The sequence below is a fragment of the Gouania willdenowi genome, chromosome 8 (assembly GCF_900634775.1).
Source record: "Gouania willdenowi chromosome 8, fGouWil2.1, whole genome shotgun sequence".
NCBI lineage: Eukaryota > Metazoa > Chordata > Actinopteri > Blenniiformes > Gobiesocidae > Gouania > Gouania willdenowi.
This window is the reverse complement of record NC_041051.1, coordinates 6,250,188-6,257,597: the sequence shown is the minus strand read 5'-3', so window position 1 is coordinate 6,257,597 and position 7,410 is coordinate 6,250,188. Positions and strand designations below refer to the sequence as shown.

Sequence of the window (7,410 nt, the reverse complement as noted above, 5' to 3'; positions counted from 1 at the left end):
TGACAGGAATCCCCAAAAACGAACATCAAACAGCCACAGCTGGGTCAGAATAAAGAGGTCAGGACACATTACTGCAGTTTTATAGTCTTTACACTGGCTCCCAGTCACCCTCGGAATAGACTTTAAAGTTCTGCTGCTGGTGTATAAATGTATGAATGGGTTTGGTCCAGAATACATCAGTGAGATGCTCTCAGATCTATGGACACAGGTCAGATAGTGGAGCCCAGAGTTCACAGTAAACATGGTGATGCTGCTTTTAGTTGTTATGCTGCAAAGAAGTGGAACAAACATTTTTTCCAAGTTAAAGGCACTCTTTCTCTCATTGACTGAGAAGGAGATTTTGAATCATTTTATTGTTGATTCAATGTTTTTACTGCTGATTTGAATGTTGTTAATGATTTTTAAGCTGTTGATTTTTTTTCTTCTTTTTTTCTTGCACTTTTTAATCATGTAAAGCACATTGAATTGCTTTATGTATGAAATGCAAATACAAATAAATGTGCATTGTCTTGTCCACAGTCTATGCATTGCTATCTGTCCCTATTAAATAAGCCATGTATAAATAAATTAAACACATTAAATAAACAACTGCATAAATAACTAATAACTACATCAATAATTGATTAAATATTAAAACAATTAATACATACAAAAAATTATAAATACATTAAAAAATATAAAAGAAAAGTAAATTAATTAATTAAACGCATTAGATAAATACATACATACGTAAATTATTAATGATATAATAAATGAATAAATACATTAAAACAACTATAAATACATTACAAATATAATTACATGAACAAGTAAGTAAATAAATAAACAAAAAATATAAATGCGAAATACCATCATATATATAAACATCTGCATCTGTCTGTTTGAGGTCAACGCACAGCATTGATTTGTCACAGAAGTAGCGCCCTCTGCAGGTGATAACACATAATGTAATAGGCTACAAGGTTAAAAAAAAAATGACAGCTTCAACGTTTCCATTTGTTGTTGTTTAACTGATTACCATGGTGGTTATTGATCACCATAGGAAACATTTATCTCTCGTCACTTTGCATTGAAAGTGAAGCTGGTTGCGCATCTGCACGAAAGTAAAAAAAGAAAAAAAAGTCCACCACTAACGGGCTGCGGTTGTCGTGGAAACGGGTGTGGGGGGGGGGGGGGGGGGGGTACTGCGAACGAGAGCTCAGCTTGTTTTGTTGTTGCAGGTCACGTGGTGTGGGATAACCACGCCCCCGTCCCCGTTACCACCGATTCAACCGTCTCGAGCTCCTGCTCCGGTCAGTTACTACAAAATGGCTGCAGAGGCTCTGTCGTCGATGGGAACCCACTGAACGCTCTATGGTAGGGCTTTTTAAACACAATTTGCGCACGTATTGTTGCACATTAGTGTTCGGCGTTTGGATACACGAGGAATGTTGTCAAACATGACGTCTGGGGACGGTGAAAGAGAACATTTTGAGTGCAGCCCACTTTGACATCAGTGTTGTCTTCATGTTATCGCAGTCGTCGTTGGTTTTTATTTTGGTTGTTGTGCGCAGCTGCAGCTGCTGCTGGGCCCTGAAGAGGAGTTTTTTCCCCACCACACCGTAAAATGCGGAGCTGCGCAGCTTCCACTGTTTATGTTTATGTGGCAAACGCTGCTGGGACTCTTGTTGTTGCAGGAGGATTTACACCACTGTCACAAAAAAGCGCTTTGTGCTGCACTGAAAGCTGCCTAGGAGCTAATGTGTTTCATCTGACTGGCTTTACGCATTAGCAAGGCTGGCTTTACCTCCTCTACACACACACACAGTTACTTTATGCATCTATATCTCCATTAATTTGAAGGATATGCATGCAAATATCTTCCCTTGGCTTCCAACCAGTGATGGATGATGTCACAATTCCACTTAATATTTTAGTAACTTTATCTGACCGATGTGCAACTTCTATTTTTGTGTTTGTGTGTGTGATCATTGAGATGTGATGCATCACTACTCCTGCTGCTGTGATAGACACACATCCTCATTAAAGAGCAGTGTGTGCACATTGGGAATATACCCAATACTGTACCCTTATGAATGCTGAGAGCAGGCTGACGTCAGGCTGTGAGGCCCATCTTTATCCTCACTAATGTGCTTGGAGTTCATAGTTTGGATTTGGACCTATTATGGTGGAGAATGGCTGAATGGGAGGTTTTTTTTTTTTTGGAGGGGGGGGGGTGCTAATTTCGGTCCCTTCCTAGGTCATGGGCCCCAGTCAGCACCCAAGCCTGTGAAAGAGCCAGTGTGTATTCACAGAGAGGCACCAAAGGGGGCTTGATAACAAAACCAGGCCTCTAAAATACCCCGATTACTACAAGGTGTGGGTCAAAGCCAAACTTCTAGCCCTAAACTGGATTTAGATTTGCTCTTCGAGTGAAGGTAAAAGTGGGGTTAATGGATCGCTGGCAATCAGATGTTACGCTGTGGAAAGATTGTAAAGCAGATTTCCTTCATCGTGGGAGAGTATCATCTTATCCAAAGCTTCATAGGTTTTGGGTATTAAACTAAGCTTGTCCCATTAATCTGATATGGATATCACTCCAATATTATCTATTAAACATGTATTGGATTGTGTTTGGCTGCCTGCATCTAAAATTTCTGATTTTATATATATATATATATATATATATGTTTTTATTGGGTTTATTGAGGATATTGTAATTATTTTTAGTTTAAGGTTAAAATGTATGTAATCCAGTCATTAATAATACACTTGCAAGTTTGTCTCAAACAGAGAACAAAAGTCAGCAATAGTAGGTATGAGTAATATCACTTAATCAAGCTTTTTTCAAACATTCCACACTACAAAAAAAGTAATAAAAGTTTGCTGACTCTTAGAGCTGGGCGATATGGACCAAAATTTGTATTACAATATTTTTTCTTAAAATGGTGATATACAAGATCATACTCGATTTTTTTTTAATTAGAAAATTTGCTGATGCAAAATTTCACGCAGGCACATTTATAAACAAACCGCTGCACAATATGTGCCACTTTTACCTTTTTTCTCCTATAAGGGACAGCATGTGTGAGTGAGTTCTGTAGCGTGGCTTGTTTAAGAGCAGGTCTGGGTGAGAATGCACTCTTTAACCATTTAACTGTGCGTTTCATGCTGTTTTGAGAAATATCAAAAGCAGTGACTCTTAAAACAAGTATTTCAAGACAAAATAAGCTATAAATCAATCTAGACGATATTGTAATTTTCTATATTGCCAAAATAGAAAAGTCGATATAGCGTTGGGCGATTTGGACCAAAACTCATATATTGATCTTCTTTCTCAAAATGGCAATATATGATATAAATCTCGATATTTTTAATTCAAATGAAGTCTCACCAGAAAGACTACCATAAGTAGTGAAAGCAGCAACTCCTAAAACAAGTATTTTAATACCAGAAAATGAGCTATAAAAATTATCGATATAGACGATATTGTAGTTTTCTATATTGCCAAAATAAAAAACTCGATATATCTTGAATCTCGATTTATTGCCCAAACCTACTGGATCAGTATCGGTGAATATGCAAGGCTGCAATATTGTATCGGAAGTGAACATGTATCGGGACACCCCTGTATTAAACAGCTGTTATTGTTAGATCCTAGCCAGTTTGAGCCTGTGTAACTTAATTACTTAATAGTGTTCAATATTGTGATGCATATGATTTTATTTTTGTGGCTCAGTCTCCTTTTTGCACTCAGTGTTTTATTTAATAGTAATTTTAAAAAGTGAGTTTCCACAAAATTTTCTCTGGTGTAAGTTAGAGCTTTGTGATGCAAGTACTTTTTTTGTTGAAAATCCCCCAAAGAGTTCTAGTGGGAGGTTTGTTGGCTGTGTTGAGTCTGCTGGACCTTCTCAAAGCTCTTCCACTAGTTGTTGAACTCCACAGCTGACGGTGTGACAGGAGGGGGAAGCTTTTGGAGAGGGTCCACACACAAGTTATTTTAGGGCCTGTTCATAGCGCCAAGTGTGCAGCAAAAGACTGTTTTTTCCTTGTCATTAGTGTGGGTCAAACAGCATTAGCTGGACTACACTGAGAATAGCCTGGAGTGGTTTACTGAGTGCAATCCTCTTTGCAGAACATAGCACAGGGACTTTGGCAGTGCTGCTTATCCAGCACTTTTTCAAACTTCATGCAAAGTAAAGGTAGGAGTGACCAACATGCTCCCTACATTTTGGACTTTTTTTTTTTAACGTTTGCAATGCGTTTCTGATTTAGCATCTAAAAGCTAAGCTCTGGTGGAGGCCACTACACTAGAGTGAATTCAAAGAACGCTAAATCGCTGAGGAGCCGGGGGCACAACATGTTCTGCCATAGCTCGGGGTGCTAGTGAGCCTTCTCCCCAGTGCTCGCCTCGCCGTGCTCTTGTTTGGCTTGCAGCGATGGCATTCCTGGCTCCGTGCCCAGCGACTGCCGTCTAGCACCCCCTCCCCCCACCGCTCTCAAACACACACAAATCAGCCCCATCGTTCGCGGCCCTCTTCATCTTTTCCTCTTCAATATGGGGCAACGAGGCATTTGCAGGTCCACAGCAGCACACGACTGCCTTTGATTGTTCATCCTGCATACCTTTTCGACTCTCCTCTTCATCTCCCCCTAAAATACCCTTTTTATGTCCACATCTGCTCCCCAGCCTGCGCTATTGTTTATTTTATTGTTGACATTTTTGCTTCTTCTGTCAGCAGTCAGAGTTTTTTTTTTTGGATGAACAGTACACTACATGTTAGGGGTGTGCCACCTAAGGGACCTCACGATTTGATTATGATTCAGGCTGCTACGATTTGCTTAACCAACGACTATTACGATTTAAACAATTATCACAATTTTTTATACATCATTTTTTTCTTTTCCTCACTTTGTGGCTATTTCATACTTTTAAACAGTGTTTGGAATAACGCCGTTTAAAATAACGGCGTTAGGAAACGGCGTTTTTTTGTCAGTTATGGGGTAATCTAACTAATTACTTTTTATGCCGTTACAATGCCGTTATCGTTACTGAACGCTAAATGCGGTGTGTTACATGTATTGATTGAATAAACTGTTATCTGAAAGCATCGCGGCCTTCTTACGCAGCGGTAGTGAGTAGGTGGGTTAGAGACAAGGTGAGCGATTATGATTGGCTAAGGCAACATCATGTGTCATGGTAGCCAATCAGAACCAGTGTTTTTACACGCGCCAACACACACGCACACTACAGATTTGATGAAGCAGCAGAGATCGCGAGCGTGGAGCAGTCCGATGCAAAGTTGGCATTTTTAAGGTGACGATACAAACACTACTTTAAATTAATAGTAGTCAAAGGCAAGAACGTGCATGTGAAGTGTACATTATATCCAGGAGTGAAGACTTTGTCCACATCCGTTGTAAGCAACTGAAATTTACTGAAGCACCTCACAACAACACACGCATATAAAAAAATCTGAATTCTTTGACATATAGCAACTTTTTTTTTTAACAGTAACGCAAATAGTTACTTTCCTTGGGAATGAGTTACTTTTATTAAAGAGTAATTCAGTTACTAACTCACTAGGGCTGGGCAATATGGCCTTTTATAAATACCGTGATATTTTTAGGCCATGTCACGATACACGATATATATCTCGATATTTTGCATTACCCTTGAATTAACACTTTGATGCACAAAATCACACCAGTATGATGATTCTATATGTCTACATTAAAACATTCTTGATCATACTGCATTAATATATGCCAATTTTAAACTTTCATGCAAAAAAGGGGATATCACAACTAAGTCAAAGTTGACATAACTGTATTTATTAAACAGTGAGTGGCTCAAACATAAAATTGTCAACAGAAAGTGCACGTTCTGTGCAAAATTGTCACAGAGACATTTCAAAACAAGACATTAGTGCAGGATGCAACTCACATGGCATTTCAAAACACAAAATTAAAGTGCACTTTTTGTACATAATGCCACTACAATATTTTAAAAACAAATAGTGCCCTTTTGTGCATGTTGTCATTAAGATGACATTTCAAAACAACACTAAATTTAAGTGCACCTTTTGTGCATAATGCCACTAAGATATTTAAAAAAAAAAAAAAAAAAAAAAGTCCGCGAGTTTAACGGTATGGTCATTTTCAACACCGCACAGACTACAAGCTGCGATATATCGAGTATATTCGATATATCGCCCAGCCCTATAACTCACTAATTAAAGTAACCAAACAAATGTATCACTATTATCTTATCTATATCAAATCCAACCATAATCATATTACAAAAGAAATAAATATATATAAAAATAACTAAAATATTAGCTTGTTCAGATAAGTCAATCTGTTCTAACACAAAAGCTTATTCAGTCAAAATAAATAGACTTAAATGAGCAGCATGAAGCCCATAAGACACTAATCAATTTGCTGTGCACAGTCAAAGCAGCAAACACATAAAACCTACAGTATCAGCTCTCATAACACTTGTGGAATTTGGGTTTTTAAATAAAAGGTGATGGATAGAATAACACAATGAATTATTAAATTATGCCAGGGACTGTAAGGGAAGAGGGAAATGTGCAGCTACTTATCATCAGTGTTGTTTTCACTTTCAAATTATTGGCTAAGAAAAGCAGCTGGTCAACATGCTTCTAATTCAGTGTGCAAGACAGGTCAGATGGGTGGGCGACATCGCCGCCGACCCCTTGCACCATCTGTCGTGGTCTGGTCCCCATGTCGGGGCTCACTGGGGACAGTCCGTGCCGAGGGGCTCCGTCCCTGCCGTAGAGAGCAGAGAGGGTGCAGTGAGGTAACCATGTCCACAGCCCCGGGAAGCAGCGAGTTGGGAGCGGGGTGGTGCCTTCGCCACCGGGCCCTTCTAGGCCACGGAGCCTTTCATGGTGCATCTCAGTGGAGGAAATACGCCCAACCAGGACACATCTCTCCTTAATCTCACGCTCAATAACGAGCATCGGTGGTGTTCCTGTCTTTTAGTTATTATGAAAAATAATCGATATTTGAACATTTATGAATCATTATTGAATCGTCACATGTTGAATTGCGATTAATAATCAATGTATTGCCACACTTCTACTACATGTACACTAATCTTGTTGCTCTGAGTGGAGAGTGTAATTCCATTGCAAAGCTGATGTCATTGACCAATGTCCTTCATAATCACACTAGCAGTGCTTCCTCTGTACAGATTCATAACACACTCATGGTGTGGCTTTTCTGGTCTGCGTCTGACAGTCAGCAAGTCAAATCTTTTCTGTCACTCCCTCCATCTAACACTGTTTGTTTCAATTGTTTGTTTCATCAAGAATGCTGGCAAGGATCCTAACATAATGTTCTTAATTTGAGTGTGCTCTTTTCTGCGTCAGTTTGCTATTCATCAAACATGTTTAATAGGTT

General features: G+C 39.0%; 1 protein-coding gene across 1 annotated transcript in view; it reads left to right on the top strand.

Moving 5' to 3' along the window:
• Positions 1-1,228: 1,228 nt before the first annotated feature.
• tnrc6c1 (trinucleotide repeat containing adaptor 6C1) overlaps positions 1,229-7,410 on the top strand; it is an 83,198-nt gene continuing 77,016 nt past the window's right edge. Inside the window, exon 1 of the mRNA XM_028454358.1 lies at positions 1,229-1,356. The gene's annotated coding sequence lies outside the window, so the exon portion shown is untranslated. The remainder of the gene's footprint in view (positions 1,357-7,410) is intronic.